At 44.1% G+C, this 19304-nt stretch overlaps 1 protein-coding gene across 1 annotated transcript in view; it reads right to left on the bottom strand.

Annotated features, from left to right (window-relative positions):
* Positions 1 to 19304, bottom strand: part of LOC139277013 (teashirt homolog 2) — a 472086-nt gene that overhangs the window by 274151 nt on the left and 178631 nt on the right. The window lies entirely within an intron of this gene.

The raw sequence follows: 19304 nt of genomic DNA on the forward strand, positions 1-19304 counted from the left end.
ATAACTAACAGTAGGTCTGCAGGTTGTGGCATCTCCATCTCCGGTGTGGGCAACGGCAGATAGCTCAGTGCATTGGCACAATTCTCAGTGCCAGATCTATGGCGAATGACATGATCATAGGCAGATAATGTCAGCGCCCACCTCTGGATGCGGGACGATGCATTGGTATTGATACCTTTGTTTTTCAAAAACAATGAAATGAGTGGCTTATGATCTGTTTCCAGTTCAAACTGAAGACCAAACAGGTACTGATGCATCTTTTTAACCCCATACACACAGGCTAATGCTTCTTTTTCTACCATGCTGAAGGCTCTTTATGCCTTTGACAAACTTTTAGAAGCATACGCAACAGGTTGTAGTTTACCCGACTCATTAGCTTGTTGGAGCATGCAATTAACTCCATATGACGAAGCATCACAGCCCAATACTAGACGCTTATATGCATCATAATTAAACCAGCAGCTGGTTAGAGCAAAGCAGATTAGTAGCTTTCTCAAAAGCTCTATCTTGAGATGCACCCCAAACCCAGTTGTTGTCTTTTCTTAGCAGCATGTGCAGTGGCTCTAATGAAGTGTTCAATCTTGGGAGGAAATTACCGAAGTAGTTGAGTAGACTAAGGAACGAACATATCTCCATCACATTCTGAGGCTTGGATACATTTTTGATGGTCTTGGTTTTCGAGTCCGTAGGCCTGATGCCGTCAGCAACAATTTTCCTCCCCAGGAATTCGATTTCTGGTGCCATGAAGACGCACTTCGAACGTTTCAGTCTGAGTCCCACTTTGTCCAGACGATGTAGAACCTCTTTCAGGCTGTTCAGATGTTCGGCAGTGTCATGACCTGTGACTAGGATGTCATCTTAGAATACTGCTGTTCTGGTGACAGACTTCAGTAGACTCTCCATGTTCCTCTGAAATATGGCTGTCGCCGAGCGAATTCCGAAAGGACACCTGTTGTAGATAAACAGTCCTTTATGGATGCTGATGCACTTAAGTTTCTTCGACGTGTCGACCAGCTCCTGTATCATGTAGGCCGACGTCAGATCTAGTTTCGTGAAGGACTTCCCCCCCGGCTAGCATTGCAAACAGGTCATCAGCCTTCGGTAATGGGTATTGATCCTGTTTTGAAACTCGGTTGATTGTAACCTTGTAGTCTCCACAAATCCTGACTGTGCCATCACTCTTCAACACAGGAACAATGGGTTAAATTCATTAAATTCGACCGGTGATATGACCCTTTCACGCTGGAGTCTGTCCAGTTCAATTGCGACCTTCTCCCTCATCATGTACGAAATCGCCCGAGCTTTATGATGGATGGGTCTTGTATCCGAGTCCACATGGATTTGCACCTTGGCTCCTGTGAAATTGCCGATGCCTGGTTCAAACAGCGAGGGGAACTTACTCAGCACTTGAGCACATCCTCAGACGACAACGCTTTGATATCGTTCCAATTCCATTTGATTTTTTCTAGCCAATTCCTGCCGAACGACGTTGGACCATTGCCTGGAACAATCCATAATGGTAAATCATCAACCGCACCATCATACGACACCTTGACTACTGCACTGCTAATCACCGTTATGAGTTCTTTAGTGTAAGTACACAACTCGACATTGACTGGACTCAGCTTAGGCCTCACAGCCTTAGTATCCCACAGCTTGTCGAATGTCCTCTGGCTCCTTATTGATTGACTCGCATCAGTGTCCAATTCCATTGGTACCGGCACACCGCTAAGTTTCACATTATCAGTTGGCTCTTTGTTAGGAACGAATACAGTCCACACACTTCCTCTCTGGTATCTCGGATTGCATATCCGGATCCGCACTATACTGGTCATCATCCTCCATGTGATATGCCGCAGCATGCTTGCTCAGTTGCGGACACATGCACTGGAGATGCCTCGAACAGCCTTTACAAATGTACTGTTTAAACCGGCACTGATGAGGCCGATGATTGCCCCCACAACGGCAAAATGGTGAAATCGAATTCATTCCCATTGACAGACTTTGGACAGTTTTGCATACGCAGTTGAGTAGGCCCTGCCATATGCAGCTCTGCCAAACGACGATACAATCTTGTTTACAGTACTTGCCAAGTTCCGATTTTTTGATGATGTCTGCTTTAAGTTTTTGTCCGTCGTCATGCATGCCTGGGCAATCATGATGCCGTTGCTCAAATCCAGCGTCTCTGCCGCCAGTAGCTTACGCAGGATCACCTCGAGGTTGATGCCGATTACAAAGAACTCCCGCAGCATGTCTCCCAACGCATTTTCGAACTTACACAGTCCAGCTAGACGTCTTAGGTCGGCAACAAATTCCAACACATCCTGGCCCTCAGAACAAACATGTGTGTAGAATCGATATCGTGAGATGATGATGCCTTCTTCTAGTGTGAGATGGTCACGTACCAGAGCACACAATTTCTCATAGTCCTTGTCCATTGGACTTGCAGACGAGAGAAGATTATTTATGAGTCCATAAATTTTCGGACCGCAAACCGTGAGGAAGACCGCCCTGCGCCTAACTGCGTCAGTGGATTCCTCCATTTTGTTGGCCACAAAGTATTGGTCCAGGCGAGCTACAAAATTTGCCCAGTCCTCTCCCTTCACGAATCTCTCCAGAATTCCAATTGTGCTCATTTTTGCAAACGAAGGTTCTTAAGCCAAATGTTATGTATGTAACAACTCGATAGACTGAATACTGTAAACTAACACAGGTACAAACCTGGCTCTGCTTTATTAGAGCCCAAAGTGATTACATTACATGATGGCTTGCCTTTTATACCTGGGCCGCACACACGTGCATACAGCCCAATGACCTCCGACAGTGGCGCCATCTGGTGGCTAGTAACCCCAAGCATACATACATGACAGGGTCCAGGCCGAAAAATCCCTGACCTGAATTTAGGTCGGGTCGGCCTGTTGACCCCAAAGCGGCGGCCATTCAATTTTTAGGAATAGCCGCCGCAAACGGGCATTAACAGGTCTCCTGAATTTTGTCCCCTTCAACTCAAGGGAAGCCTAGGCCATCATTGGACTGTCAATTTAATATATAAAAAGAAAGGCTTGCATTTATATAGCGCTTTTCACGACCACCGGATGTCCCACAGCGCTTTACAGTCAATGAAGTGCAGTCACTGTTGTAATGTAGGAAAGGTGGCTGCCAATTTGCACACAGCAAGCTCCCACAAACAGCAATGTGATAATGACCAGATAATCTGTTTTAGTGATATTGATTAAGGGATAAATATTGGCCAGGACTACCGGGGATTCCTCCTCTGCTCGTCTTCAAAATCGTGCCATGGGATCTTTTAAATCCACCTTACAGAGCTGACGTTGCTCTCCTGAGACCCATTTAACATGATATCTCTAACAATGCAGAAGTGTCAGCTTACATTTTTGTGCTCAAGTCTCTGGAATGGGAGTTGAACCTACAATCTTCTGACTCAGAGATGAGGCTGCTACCAACTATAAAGTACACCAAAACTTATACTGTGGCCAAATGCTAAAAAATCCTGAAACATGACAGAGGGGGAAAAAAGCCTCGATTAAATGGTAATTTATTAAGCAGTAATGAACTTGACCATGTGAATTTACTTTGGCTTTAGGGCACTGTGATCTCTTTAGTATTCAACTCTCCAATCACAATGGTACCTTGTGGCAAGTTACAATGAACATGTACACCTTTCTTTGATTATTGACTAGATAAATATTATTATTATTGACAACAAAACATTGAAGGGAATAGGAGGTATACTTTCTTTAATCAATGCCATTTTACTTCTGGCAGCTGACACTGACTGGAGTTCAAACAAATAGGACATTATTCCTCACTCATTGTAGTCCACCATCCACAGAAGAATCCTCCCCAAATTCAGGATCAATTCTCTCCTCGCAATCTTGAGCATTATACTAGAGGGAGGAGGGAGGATGCAGAGTGGGCTGACAGCCATGAATCATAGGTATTCATGAACAATGAATGCAGATAACAGAGAGCCGTACAAACCTCTCTGGATTTCCAGGAATATGGATACACCCCTCCTACAAGAATAGGAATTGAAAGCTCTCGGTTAAGCAGCATAAAAAAAATAGACTCTGCTAATAATCACCACAAATCCAACATCATCCACCTAGCTGTGGTAGAGCACATTCAATCTTGAATGTGCACCACCACAGTGCAACATAGAAAAATCTACATAAAAATGTTTCATTTCTAAAATAGGTAAAACTTCACTTACTCTAAAGCTGTGGTTTCAGTCTCCGATACCAAACACCGTAGAGCTATGTTTTTTGATGGAACACTGATTACACACACACTGCTGATCAGTCTTAAAAGGAACACTGACTGTACATGCACACATACAAGACACACTGTACACACACACAAAGGGATACTTGAATGTCATGGATAAAGGAACACTTTGTTGCTTACCTATGCATGATCTTTCAGCTTTCTTTTGAAAGAGTTGGATATATCTCAACTCAAAGCAGTGCAAAATGATCCAAATTGAGGGTATTTGTAAATAGAATTTTCCGGGGTGGTAGTGGGAATGATCGGTGGCGGATCGGGTGGGGAAAGTTGTTATTTTTGACAGTGGGTCGGGAACCTGCTGTCATCTTGCTCCCACGCGCCTTTCCCACAGGTGCGTCTGTCATTGCGGAGCCAACCCGACCGGCTGCAGTGGGGGACCCAATTGAAATCATTGTCAGGTAGTTTACAGGCACTTAAGAGCCTTTCTCCTTCTACATTTTAAATGTCCCTGCATGGCCACGGGATTCACACAGCTCGGGAACCACGTCTGTCAACCTGAGGCAGGAATTCGACGGCTATTATTCCAGCTGATTACTTGACAGTATCAAATGTACAGTAAAAGCTTCCACCCTCAGGCAGAAGTTGTTGCTCAGTTCATTTCAAGCAAAGTCTTCATCCAGTCTCACCTCATTGAAAGAACTCTCTCACCACTGACAGAATGCTTCTGTCAGCTGTACTTCACCTACTTTATTTTCCATCAACATAAGTGTTGTGTATACTATCTCATCTTGTTCCTCAGAATCAGACCACAATGAGCCCCAACACCAGCATCACCTACAACAAAACTAACCTTTGCAATCACCTGATCTTGCACAGGACACAGGACATTAGCACCCGAGCACATTGCTACATGGGAGGCCAGGAATGGCCTCACCATGGCCAGATTAAGTTAACTTGACTCTGTACACCCTGGCTGCCACATGATGCGCCAGGTATGCATCATCCCACACCAGCACCATAAAGCATCCTACAATGGCCAAGCCATTCCTTTCACACTCATCGCCATTAGAGAGGGTACCATTATGTCTCACCATTCACTGCAACTCAGTAAGCTACTTCCAAAGGTGCATACAAATCTGTTCGAGACCAGAAAGTGTTGAAAATAAAGATTTTTATGTTTGACACCACATTCATAGAAACTTTACATAAACAGTGGATAAAACACCCAAATTGTTACACTTGTGTGTTGCTAGATTGTATGATTGCACTAGGATGAGGGTGAGTGTGAGGATTGGATAGTGAGATGGGGATGTAATAATGTAGATACAAAGAGAGAGATGGGTGGATGTGCAAGGCAAGTTGGTGTGAGTAAGAGTAGGGTAGGGAAGGCAGAGTGATGGGGATGTGATGAGAGGCACAGCAGGATGAAGTTGAGTGTGGCTTTGTACTAACGTTTCCTGATCCAATTAGATCATTGAAACGTTTGCAGCACTGCATTCAGGTTCTTCTGAAAACATCTCTGCTGGTGACCTCCTCTGCAATCGCAACTAGGTTGTTTTGGTCTCCTGGGGAAGTCTCTTCCGCCCATCGGAATGGAAGAGGACCTCGCTGCATATGGAGGGAGTCATCGGAGAACCCGGGTGCAGCCCTCTGCCTCTGTGCAGTCATTGTCAGTGTTTGCAGCACTCCAATGCTGTAGTATACTGACAGCACTCTGTTAGATGAAAACTTCAAATCTAATGTAGCCATGATCCTTTTAAAGATCCGTCACCAAATCCGCCCCATGTAATTGGACCGGGTAAGGCGCTGGGCGGGCTTAATATGCCCCATCAAAGTAAGTTCATTTTCAACAGCGGGATGGAGCCAGCAACGGGATCGCGACCCGCCACGAACACCGCCCACACCGGACCCGCCGAGGTAGGCAAAATTCCAGCCATAATGTCCTAAGTTAGGTCACTCTGGGGTTCCTTGATGGTTCAATTTTAATTACTATATGCAAACCAAAACCAGGTCTCTATTCCCAGCACTGGCATCCATTACTTTGATAAACACACATAACAAATTAAAACAAAAAAAACAAAGTCCTGGACTGTAATGCATAGACCACAATTACTTAAGAGATCATTATCCCAGTGTTTATGGTTGCATTAGCCAAATAGCCAGCTGCACTTCTAACCTTTGGCTGGTAACAATTTTTCTTTCCATGTTAATTGAAGTACTTACTCAATTCACGAATCACAGCAGATGTCACTGTGGGTGATATACGATTGTAAAATGCGAGTTAGATAAATTCTTTCCTATATAAAGCAGCTAAACTGCAAAGGTCATTAATCCAATTTAACTCTTGGTGTCAGAGAAGGTCTGAAAATTGTAACTGCGCAGGTACCACAATGTTTTCTGGACTGCAGGTGAGTCTTTTTCTCAGCTGTTTGCACAGGAAGCAGCCACAAGGGATACAAAAGTGAGTTGCATGGAGAGGTTCCAAGCAAGCATATTCAGATAGAATATGAGATATTGAGGATGAATGTCCGAGGCTTCATCTTTGGTGGTTTATTTGGCATTTTGAATTTGAAGATCAATCTCGATTACCAGGCTCATGTATAAACTTCTCACAACGCGCTACCCCCCACCAAAATAAAATTATCCTCCCTTACTCCACCACACATATTCTAGATTACCATGAGGACAAAATGTTAAGAAAACAAATACGCCCCCCCACCCCACACTACCTGCTAGGGACACATACCACCATAGCACTCAAGAGGCACAAAGAGACCCTAGAGATAGACACACATATCTACCACAAGACCCCAGAACGAAAGATATATATTGACCATGAGATCACAGAAAGAACAAACACACCCCAATCATGGATTCTTAGTGGATATGTGCGTTGCTCTCTTTGGGGTCTCATGGGACACCCATCAAATGAGTAGTGACAGATGCGCAAGCATCATAAGATCCCAGAGATCCCATAGACACCTACCTGAGGGGAGACGCAGACACAGACACAAAGTTACAGTACATCTCAGCACACAGATACACAGCCAGTAAGACATGCACCTGTCATAGGACTGCCAGAGTGAAACATATAGACCCACTGTGAGACCCACATATACTGATCATGAGACTGGCAGGAAATACACAAACTCAACATGGGTTTGCCAGAGAATAACGGTCCACAACCACCATGACGCTGCTGGGAACCAGGATGTTTCCCAGGACATCATATAGGACAATCATTTTTTTTTAAATAAGCATTTTAAGCACTTGCTCCTGTCCCTAAAATGTCTAGCAGCTGCTAATTTGACAGCAAACCTGTGATAAGGCATTAAAAAGGATTTTGCACATACACATGAGTACTTTGTCCTTCTATTCATGGTAGCTGCATTGTTTTAAAGGCAACAAGCACCATCAAATCCAAAATGTATCCCAATCTGGGCCAAATTTGTATGCATTATGAACTGACCCAAAACAGCCAAATTCAGACCACAGGAGACGTACAGTTGTGGCTGTCACTGTGTACAGCAATGACACAGACTGAAGAGAAGAAGGAGATGGATTTAAATTGGGACGTCCTCCTCCAAAGAGCTGCTTAGGATTGATTTATATTCATATACTATTTGAAAACAGTAGAATTTCTAATCACAAAAAGCTACCAGAAGCCCCTATGTTAAAGAATCCGGTGCATTATAAAACTGCTCTATGATTCCAAATACATCTCAAACCCAGATTCAAAATATTCAGCATTAGAAATATGCAAAACAAGCAAATAATATCAGAAAATGCAGGAAACAGCAGGTCAATCAGCATCTACAGCTGAAAGATAGGTTCCTGTTTCAGCTCTGACCCTTCATCAGAATTGGAAACACAAGACATACATAATCAGACCATCAGTGGCAAACATGTATCCCCATTGCGAAAGCCTCACAGAATACAAACATTCTGATGAAGGGTCACACGCAAAACATTACCCTCCCTTTCTTTAGTCCCATTGGGCTAGGCTTTCCACTTTGCTGTCTATCTCCCAAAAAATGGGCGATGTTCCAGCGATGTTCGATGTCCCAGCCTTACCGATCGCTGGCTCATCGCCCATTTTTTGGATGACGATTTTCCAGGCGACGATAGAACAGCGATGTCAAATGGGTGATGCAAAAGGTCAGCGATGTGATGCTCACCCAAGGAACGGCCAGCGATGTGGAAGACAAAAGCTTCCCTAGCAACGGACTTCTGCGCATGCGATTTCCCCCCCCCCCCCCCCCGGTTGACAGCATTTTGCGCATTTCGGGAGGTCAGGGGTCATCCACACATACGCAGTAAGGTCGATTGTGGTGGGAGAGAGAAGAGAGATAAATGAGAGAGTTGTTGGAGTTGTTGGGAAGAGATTTGTGGAGTTTTGTGCAGTTGGAGATTTGGGTAAAGTGTTTTTTTGCCATTGGTTAAGAGATTTGGATAAATTGTAGATATGTCATCATCATCATCATCTGAGAGCATGGATGGGGGACGGAAAAAGGCAAAGCCGTTTTCGGATGAAGCCAACGAGACCCTTGTCGAGGAGGTCCACTCCAAGTGGGCAGAACTTACCCGGGGTGCTAAGAGCAAACCTCCACCCCGGGTGTACAGGAAGCTGTGGTCTGAGATTGCGGACGTCGTCTCCTTGACGTCAGGAGGTGAATGGGCTCGACCAGTGTCAGAAGCGCTGGAAAAGCCTTGTGGCATCAGCTAGAGTAAGTACAGATTTTATATTGTACTGATGAAGATTGTAATTAAAACTGTAATAGTAAATCTCCTGGATTGAATTACATTTTGTAAATTCTTACATACATACATACATACGCATATATACATATGTAGATCCAAAACATGCTGATCTTTGTTATAACTGTGCATCAATTGTAGATCTCATTTGCATATAACGTTTGAAGCTGTTGTCTTTCCATGAAACTACCTAGTCAATTAGCTTATGCCATGCTCTTTTCACGTTTGCAGAAGAAGATATCTAACAACAGGGCGCAGCGGAGGTGCACTGGAGGGGGCCCTGCTTACATGCAGACTTTAAGTGAGCTGGAGGAGCGTGCAGAGCAGCAGTGCTGGTGGGAGCCACCAGTCGCTCGGCCACTACCCGTGGTGTTGCAGGACCCTCCCATGCGTTACATGAGTAATGTGTGAAACAGTTTTAAAGTAATGTTACATCATTTAATTAAAATGCAATGTACGGATGATGTAATGTCATGTCGTGTCATGTCATGAATGCAGCCTTTGTGCTACTCTCAGGTTGACAACATAAGAACATAAGCAATAAGCACAGGGGAAGATTATCTGGCCAACTGTTCCCTTCTCTGTGCCCTCCCCATAAACCCCTGTGTGCATCTGCGACTGATGCAGCCGAGGCAGGTTTTCTGGGGCAGTTACATTCACATGATACATTAATATGAAAAATCTTGTCGGTAATGTGTACCCTTCTGTTCTGATAAGCTCAAAAGTGCTTTGAAGGTCAACCAGAGGCGCTAGTGGAGGCCGCACAGGAGGAGGAGGAGGATACGACTGAGCCAGAGGAGGAGGAGGAAGAAATGGAGGAAGCCACAGAGGGGGATGTTGCTATTGCGATTGAAGAGGCACCGGGACCAAGCGGCGTGCAGCCGGCAACGCCAGGGCGCGTTATAGTGCGCACGCCAACCCCACGGAGGTTGGGTCAGTGTGCTCAGCACTCGCCTGCAGTGGACAATTGGATAGAGGGCTTGATCTCCCTGTGCAGGGAGACGGTCGTGATAACTCACTAGCGGTTCGCGCTGGAATTTTCCCGGGTGTCTGCTGCCCAAGTGGAGGCAATGCAGCAGATACCGGAGGAGATGCGTGCACAGACCGCCGCCACCAATGCATTGTGGTATGCGTTGCTGGCTGAGCTCGTCACTGCACCCCAAGGTTCCGTGATCGATCAAAGCACAACCCCGAGCACACAAGCGAGTCAGGAAGAAGCACTTCCTTCCGACTTGAAAGATGATGCCCCTGCCCGTGCTTCGTCTTCCCCTCCAATACCCCCCCCAACAGCCGATCATGCCACCATCACCCCCACCACGGCAGGAAGTCTCGCCGTTGCCCGCTGCATGCCCGCGTCGTCTCGGTACCGGGAGACCAAAACGGGCGGGTGGGGCTAGGACACGGCGGGGTCCAGGATCTGGAGGGGAACGTGGCTGCAGATAGGGAGGGAGCTGTTATTGCTGTTCATCTTTTTCTTGTTGTTCTTCTTGTTACTGTTGGCGGTGGGGGCTGGGTGGGTGGTGGGGGGAGGGAGTGGTGGTGTTTAAAATTGAAATAGTTAAATGATAAAGTTTTGTTGAATCTTACAATTGTTGTGCAATGTCTTTTAATAAAATAAGTAAAGTTAAGCTAAAACATTAATGCAACTGTTGTACATTTAAATATAAATATAAGTATAAATGTGAGTGAATCTATCAGTAAAAGGATGTTAAAAGCCTCTTGTTTTAGCAGCCCTTCCTCCAACGTTCAAAATGGCGCCCATCGAGCTGAGTTCTATGAGGAAGGCCAGGAAAAAGCAACTATTCTCCAGCGATGTTCTCAGCAAGCTAACAGTCCGGCAATGTGCCGGCGATGTGCCCTAAGTTGGACTGGGCGATCACCTCAGCGATCAGCTCGGCAATATGAGCCGAAAGTCAGGGGGATAATTTTTCGGAGATGTTCCTGCCTGAATTTCCACTTTTTTTGTCAAAACGGGCGATGAAAGGCCATTTTGGGCGCTATATGGGCGATGTGAAGTGGAAAGTCTAGCCCTAACTGATTTACTGTGCATTGATAAGATTCCCTTGGTTTTTTTAGCTGCAATGTCTAATATTCACGTTTTGTCTTTTTAATCATTTTAGCAGATTTATTCGATAGAAATATATGCACAAATTGAGAGCTAGAAATGGATGCGTGATCTGAAAAAGGGTTAAAAACCTGTCGCTGCAGATGCAGTAAGTGGGAAAAAATAAAATATGGCAGATTTCCTGGACATTTGGGCCAGCTGTAGTTCTCTGGTGTAATCATTTTAAGAACATTTTTTCAACCAGTGCAACAATATGCTGCAGGTTAAGGTTGAAAACTAGCATGGTACTGTGCTGGCATCTATGCTAAACGTTCCTAAAATTGTTATTAATAATGCATGACCCAACAGTGACAACCATGAATAAAATGAAGGTGACAGTAAAAACAGGAGCTTAAGCTGCCAAACACAAGCCATTAGGCTTCCTCGTTTTCTTTTAATTTAGTCAGGAAAGATTTAGCTTCTTTTGACAGAAGTCTGTACCGCCATCCCTTTCTACTGCTTCATTAAAGAAAAGGTGATTTAATGAGCTTATAAAACCCGTATTAAACAATAATCTTGAATTATTAAACTTTAAAATCGCACTCTGAGTCACAGTCAACATTTTAATTACTTCCCAAATTAATACTTTAATTACTTTCGGCCTTCTGTTTTATCACGCAACAATCTGTTTTCTAACCCTTACTCTTTTTCACCTTCAGCAATTACTTTTTCTGCTTCAAAGTTGCTTTAGAAGTTATCAGCAAGGTTGGCTCAAATATTTACTGGCCTGCTCTTTGTCCAATTTTGCTTTAAATATTACCTGCTGGCACTAATACGGTATTGCCAAAACATTTAATGGATGCAATTAGAAAAACTGGAAACCAGCAGAATGTTTGAAGCATGTTTGAGGCAGGCAGCCATCTGGATGGAGAAGCAGACAAAACAGTACAGACTCTTCAGATTGATTGGCACTGGTCAGTATTGTGCATTGTGAATTGTTACTCCTCTAAATTCGAAGATTTTTATATTCAGACATTTTTGGCTCTATCTTTTCGTCTACTTCCTCCCCCATCTCTATGCATGCACACATATTTTTCAATTCAGCTACTAAGATTGAATGGTCCAGCCTACAAACAATCTCCAAGAATACAGTTAATGATGCTCATTGCTTGTCAACCAGGAAAGTGTGCTCAAAGGGTTCAAGACGAGATGTTACCCTCGCCCACGCCTCCGCCTACCCCCCAGTCAGTTTTTTCCAATCTTCAGCAAAACAAGCCTTCAGAATGATCCCAAGTGCTACATTTGGCAAGGAATAGCTTCCAAATTCAGGTCTCTGAGTCAGACATCCTAAATTCCAGATTGCCTGAAGTTGCCGCTGTGATTTCTGTAGTTATGGAAGCAGCTGTACTCCTTCTCTGCCTTAGGATCTAATTAAAGCTCCCAAACCTTTTGACTGAAGTCCTCTCAAACACTAAAACATTCACTAATGATTCAATCCTTGTTGGAAAACATATTTGCTTGGTTTCTCCAAGATCTGTTGTTTTGTCATTAGACAAGTTGTTGAATATCAACAACAGGTTTCACCCCCCCCCCACCCCCCACTATTCAATCAACTAGGTTCAGGTCAATCAACAGGTCACTGCGGATCTATTCAGTACTCAAGTACTGGGAACATCTTGGAAATCTTGTTGGATACTTGATGACCTCAGCAGGTAACTTGTCGAAATCTTAATTCTTACACACAATGTATCTCTCCAGTGTCACAAACAGATTTAGCATGTTCTCTTATGTCTGGAGGATCATAATTATGCTGCATGAACTAAGCAAACTATTGTCTCTTACTGGAAATATCTCTTTATAACTTTGGTTAAGGTCTAGTTTCAGGGTGGAAGCAAACTTACTATGCATTAGTGGCAGCTGGGAGCAGGCTGTACACAAATTTCTGTTGAACATCTAGTGCTTAAAGCTTCTGTGGACATTTCATAAAAAACAAGGCAATATTAGGCTTCCAATTGCCTGCACTCAGTTATGAGGACTGCAATTTTGATTGGCTGACCAATACAAGAGACAAGATTTTATTTGTTTAGTTCTTTAAAAAAAATATTGAATTCAAATGTTCCACTCTTAAGCTGTTTCTATTCATCTTCAATGCAGGCAAGAGCCATGACATAAGTCAAAATGTCTGATTCCTACTGGTGATGAGTTTAGATATTTAAGCACATGGGTTATACCACCTGGTGGGAAATAGCCTCGACAGAGATTTAGGCATATTTTTCTCTCTGGTAAGGGCTTGCATCCCCCTCAGCAGGAAGTAGCACCCCTCATGTTATTAGGTTTGTCTACATCCTGGCATTTCACAGCTGCTCAGCACTGGGTCAGCAGCAGTGGGTCCTGCATCATCAATCATGCAAGACCTAAAATGGTAATGTAAATTCCAGAGAAACTTACCACAGAGGCAAGGCAAAAGATTTGTGTTGGACTGATTGTCGGTATCAAAATGCATCTGCTTGAAACTTAACAGTAAAATTACTACCCATTGCTTTCACAAGCCTGGCAGATAAAACACATGATTAGCATAAAAAGTACAACACTAGATGATGTCTGGAGCACCACATTGGGGAAATATTTCCTCCGACATATAAAATTATGTCAGATCTGTTTTTTATGTACAGTTTTGTGAAAAGAATAAAAGCTAGAGAGTAAGACAGACAACACGTTTTGCACGGTTGTGCTGCGAGAACAGTACCCTTTCTCTGAATCAGGACACCATGATATTCAGGGTCTAATGTATTTAGGAAATTACAGTACATGATCAGCCAGCCTGTATAATATTAGTGAGCACATAATTGTACTGGTTGTCTTAGTGATACAACAATTAGCGAGCACAGTGGGTGTGTACCCTTTACTGCAAAAACCTCCTTGAAGGATACCAGTTTACAAGACATGCACTTATATAGTATCTGTTTTAGATTCTGTGTTTGTCAGAAATAAAAAATAAAAACACATGCAAACATATGCTGTTAAATAAATATAAAAGTGTAATTCACCTTAACATGCCACATAACTCATTACCACCTTCAGCCTTCCCTTCCTCCTACAATCTACAGGCTTTAAAAATACAAGTTTAAAGGCCGACGTTAACTCGGGGTGAGAATCGGGGGTGCAGGGGCCGAAGTAGACGATGAACCAAAGCGCGAAGCCCGGGTGGTTTTAAGTCCCAGGCCTTACTTACATGTCCTGATTCTGAGTCCCGCCGGAAGCAATTCCTAGCAAGGTAAGTACGGATTAGTGGGAGCGGGGTCGGCAACTCCACAATCGGAAGGTGGAAATCCAATTCAGGGGAGATCCAACGTAGCCTTGTGGGGCGAGGGGAAGCACTTCTGCTCAAAAAGCCTTTCAACATTTTTTTAAAGCTCATATCTGGGCCTGGATCCTTGCCGGCGGCAGTTTTCGCTAGTGCATGGGAGGCCTGTGTGCATTCTGATTTGTCATCAGAACATTGCACTACCATGTAAATTAGGCCGCTGCTCCTCTGAAGTCAGGCAAGTAAAGGTGAATGCAGCGACTCCCACCTCCCATCTTACTGGGTGGGAGGTGGGCCACACGGAGAGTGTTAAAATTTAGTATGACTTCCTGCTTTACCTCTTCTTCAATCCTGTTGATGTATAGCACTATGGAGTTTTGGCTCTTCACATGGGTTTCTTAACAAAAAGTAGTGTCTGAAATAAACTGGGGCCTTGAAATTACGCTGTGAGATAATAACAAATTCTTCATGCATTTGTGGGAGATTCCTCTCCCCTTTATTTTAGAGGCGGCATTAACCTGCTTAAGAATCCATTTTATGCTGCTATCTCATTTCTGATTTCTAATTTCTGAGCCTATCTAGTTACCTTGAAACTGTGGGTTACTTCCGTATGTTTTTTTTTGGTCTGATTTAAAGTTTAATTTGTGAATGTAACCTGTGCCCATTGAGGAATGGCAGTGCTGGGGAATGGCATGCTTTACAGCTTGTTTACTCCAAAAGCATCAACATCAAGCACTAGATACAACATAGATCCCCCACTCCCTCTATTCTACCCAGCAATATGTCTGCACTCCTCCCTCAGTACAGCCCCTGTGTGAGAGTTCTATTTCCTTCCCAGAAGGACACTGTCCATTCAATCCAAATGTGGTGCAAATTATGACCACGTGAAACTGGGTTGAGGCTATTCAAACTCATTTCACTTCGGATTCCAGAACTGGCAGAGAGGAGTGACTTTCACACCATTATGTATTTCTGAAGCATACTTGTTCTTGAGACGCACTGTAAAATGCAAGTTATTATTATAGTTCTTGTTTGATTCAAAAGTGAAAGCAAAACTTTAACACAACGCGCCACCCAGGTCCCTAATTTTAGCCAGCAGTTATCATTCCTGCTTGTGCTTATGCATCAAAAATTTGGGCATTCAGACACAGATGTGCTAAACTTAGATACCAACAGCAGATTAGGCACAAATTGACACCTTCGTGCAAATAGGACTAATGTGTTCAGCTTCATTTTTTTTATGGAATATAAATTTGGAAACAATACCCAAGGGTTCTGATGTAGTTTGATAACACAAAGTCACTGCTGTCACTGGAGACACACTGAAACAATGCCACTGATTTTTCTGCTGACGTCTGGTGAATGAATTGAAACAGGGCAGCTGTGAATGGAAAAGTAGGAAGAATCACATTCACTTCGGATCGTCCCGACTAGAACCAAATGCAATCTTTATGGGACTATGTTTTTTCCTCCACTTATCAATGTGATTAGGAGTATTTTGGTAATCAGTGGCGTAGCAAGAGGTTCCGCCCAGAGAGCAACCTGCAACTATAGAGTGAATAAATATGAGCTGAATTATCTCTTGCAATTTGATCTCCTGACCATACGTCATCATTAACCGCACCTTCCCACCCCTGCCTCCAAATACACCATACGCAACGATCATATATCATTTCAATACACAAAACTGTGGGTGAAAAATTGCAATAGAAAATGAAACAAAATAGTTATTTAGTCTCATCTAATGAAGTAAATTCCAATATTACATTTGGCCTAAACAGCTGCAGCTAGTGTTGCCAATCATCCCGCTTTGCTCGGGAGTCTCCTGGAATTAACAATTGATCTCCTGGGCACTGTTGCTGGTGTCCTGGGTGGAAGGTTGGGCCCGTGAGCCTCCATAGCTATACTCTCAATTCCCGCCCCTCATCATTCTATCAGCTTTGGGTCCCGAGGCCCAGTCGGGGCTTTTCCCGGTGCAGACGATCTCGCCCTGGCTGCTCTTCCTCCACAAAGCCGAGGACCTGGCTGTACGATTGCGGCAAGAAGGCTTTGAATCCAATGGCATTTTTGGTCCTTCACTGAGTGCCAACTAACTCGACCAGAAAACCCATACAGCAGCGGCCCAGATCTTGAGCAGAACCCGAACTTAGGCTCACCCTCCAAATGGTGTCAAACTGAACCATGGCAAAACGCCCCAGCCATGCCCCTAACAGACAGGCAAGTGGTGCCCATCACACCCCTTAAATATTCAGTTGCATTTAAGTAGGGTTAACAACCAGTTTTACATAGAGCTCAAAACTCAAAGGAGACACATTTGGTCATGTCTATAGGCACTTGGAAATTTCAGAAGAAAACACCCTTCACAGCCCTGATTTTGTCTCTGGTGCTGATGAAAAATGTGTGGAAACTTCAGCAATGAAACTCCTCTATGTCATAAGGTACAAAAGTAACCAGGGCTCAACTGTTAAAAGACAAGTTCATCATGAAACTCATGCAATGAGTAATACTTGGAATGGTACTGCAGTTACGATAACGGAATTTAAAAACTGATGATATTAAAATGGGGCAGCATCAATAGAAAGATGAACTGGATGTGGCAATTGTTAAAGCAGGTTAGCTAAGATCAAACAAGAGCATGAAAACCAAACGTGATAAGGTAAATGCAAAATATTTGCAAACTGCAGCAAATGTCATGTATCACATGATTAAAATGCCACATGATCGATGATCACATGATCCAACCTCCAGGGATAAGGCCAACCAGAGTTGGCAACACTAGCTGGTGCACAATAAAAAGCCCGTCAACTCTGCTTTTTTGGTATTCGTTCACAGACAAGGCCAGCATTTATTGCTCATCCCGAATTGCCCTTGAGAAGATGGTGGTGAATTATCTTCTTGAATTGCTGTCTGCCATTACATCCTTGTCAGTAAAAGATACATAAGAAACAGTTCTCCGTAAAGGGGAACAAATGCTTTATTTGTACAACTTATGGAAAATAACATTCCGAAATATGACATATAACAATAATGCAGTTCAATGTTGATAAACTGTTTCAGAATTGCTGTTGCAGCTTTATACTTCAGACTCAGCTTTCAGTGAGTTGCAGCCTTGTACCTCCCTACAGTTATTTACAAACACAAATTAAGCCATCGACAAGGCTCCAGCAAAAGGCAGGCTGAGGCCTAATTAACATTCAAAAGTTGTGGCCAGATGTCATCATCGGCGCTGCAACTTAAATTTAACATTAAGTCGGAAGAAGCTCTCGCTGTCAGCTGCCTGGCAGCGGATCGGAGGTGGGAGGTGCCGACAGTCTGAGGTCTGAAGATCAGCTCATTTTTAGCATTCCTTATGGGCCAGGAGCAAGAATGCTCCGCCTGCCTCAAAAGGAAGCCTTTGGCCCCCCCCAGCCCCGATCGTGGCCCGGAGCCTTCAGCCTCTACTGACTGCCTGGGACCGACCCCAAGGGTCCCTGGCAGTGGCCTCCTGTCGATTGTTTGTGTATTGTTGCCTTCCGGCCGGCCGGCCAGGTTGTCAATGTGCCTGACTGTGGGGCAGGAGCGTGGAAGTGGTTATTTAAATGAAGCCCTGCTGTTAAGTTCGGCCTTGCCAGATTCTTCACACACTGCCGGGGCTCCCCTGCACCCTCCCCACCTCCCCATTAATATTGGGGCCCATATGTCTGACATTTTCAAGTTTTTGGAATGTTTTTAAAGTTTAGGGTTTATATGAGCATTTGAAAATATACAGACAGTTAATTGAAAAAAGTTCTAAATGACAGAATTGATATAAATTGTTTTAAGTTTAGAGCAGCATCCACCTTTGGCCTTTGTCATTGGGCAAATAACATCAACCCTTTCTTTTCTATTATGGTTATCAGGTGGATATATTGAAAAATTAGAGGAGAACGGTAATATTTTATGAAATATTGCAACTCTACATAAGAATTTTAACAATTTACTGAATATCTATCTATGCATACTTTCCAAATCCTTTACGAAAAAGTGAAAGAAATCACCAACTATTATTGACATTATGTAATTGCAACTGAATTGTGCTAATAACAAAATATGTTTCAGTTACGTCTTAACTGCCTTGAACTGAACTTATTTAAATATTGTGACCTGCCTCAAGAACCCATTTTAGAAATCAATTAAAAAGAAAATCATGAATTTTATTGTTTGTTTTATTGGATTCCTTTTGACTCTATTTTGCAATATTTTTGTTTAAACAGTAAGTGCTGATGACAGCAATCGGGGAAGCTGATTGGAGGAGGTACAGTCTGGGAAAGCTTAATTGTCTTAACATTACGAGAACGGCAAGATTATGGAAGCTCCAGGTTAATGAGCCTCCAGCAATGCATGGGGCGGATAATCCGACAATTTTCAACACTTTGTTTCTTGTTTTCAGTTGAAGCAGTGTTGGTGTCGGGAGAGGGGCGGAAGTGCGGCCAGGTCGGAGCGGCCATCGCTCCAAGTCATCAGCATCGAGCTGACGCGTCACAATGTCCCTCAGTTGAAGGGGAGGGCCACTGTGAACTTCGCAGCCACTTTAGTGGCAAACACTGGGCCACTAGGGAGGGTTCCGGCCGGGCAAGCGGCCTGGCACCCAAGAGGGGTTGCCAGGCTGCCAGTTGGCGGCCTGGCCAAACCCATGGGCATAATTGTCGGTTCGACCAGGCAGTCGGCTGACAATAAAACATCCCCTTTAAGGGCGGACGTGTCGCCCAGCCGCGGACAGCTCCCCACTGGGGAAAACTGTCACTTGCACCGGCCGGTGGCAGCGCTGCTCCCGCGGGGCAATACCGCGCGAGAGGCGGAAAGGGGGTCGCCGCCGGTTGGTAAGGGGTCGGCGCGTGTCTGACGCGGTGGGAACACGGGCGGAACGGAAACCCGTTCCCACAGCTTCTGGCCTGGGGGCAATTTCGGTCAGGTGGGCTAACCCTGTCTGCC

The sequence above is a fragment of the Pristiophorus japonicus genome, chromosome 12 (assembly GCF_044704955.1).
Source record: "Pristiophorus japonicus isolate sPriJap1 chromosome 12, sPriJap1.hap1, whole genome shotgun sequence".
Taxonomy (NCBI): domain Eukaryota; kingdom Metazoa; phylum Chordata; class Chondrichthyes; family Pristiophoridae; genus Pristiophorus; species Pristiophorus japonicus.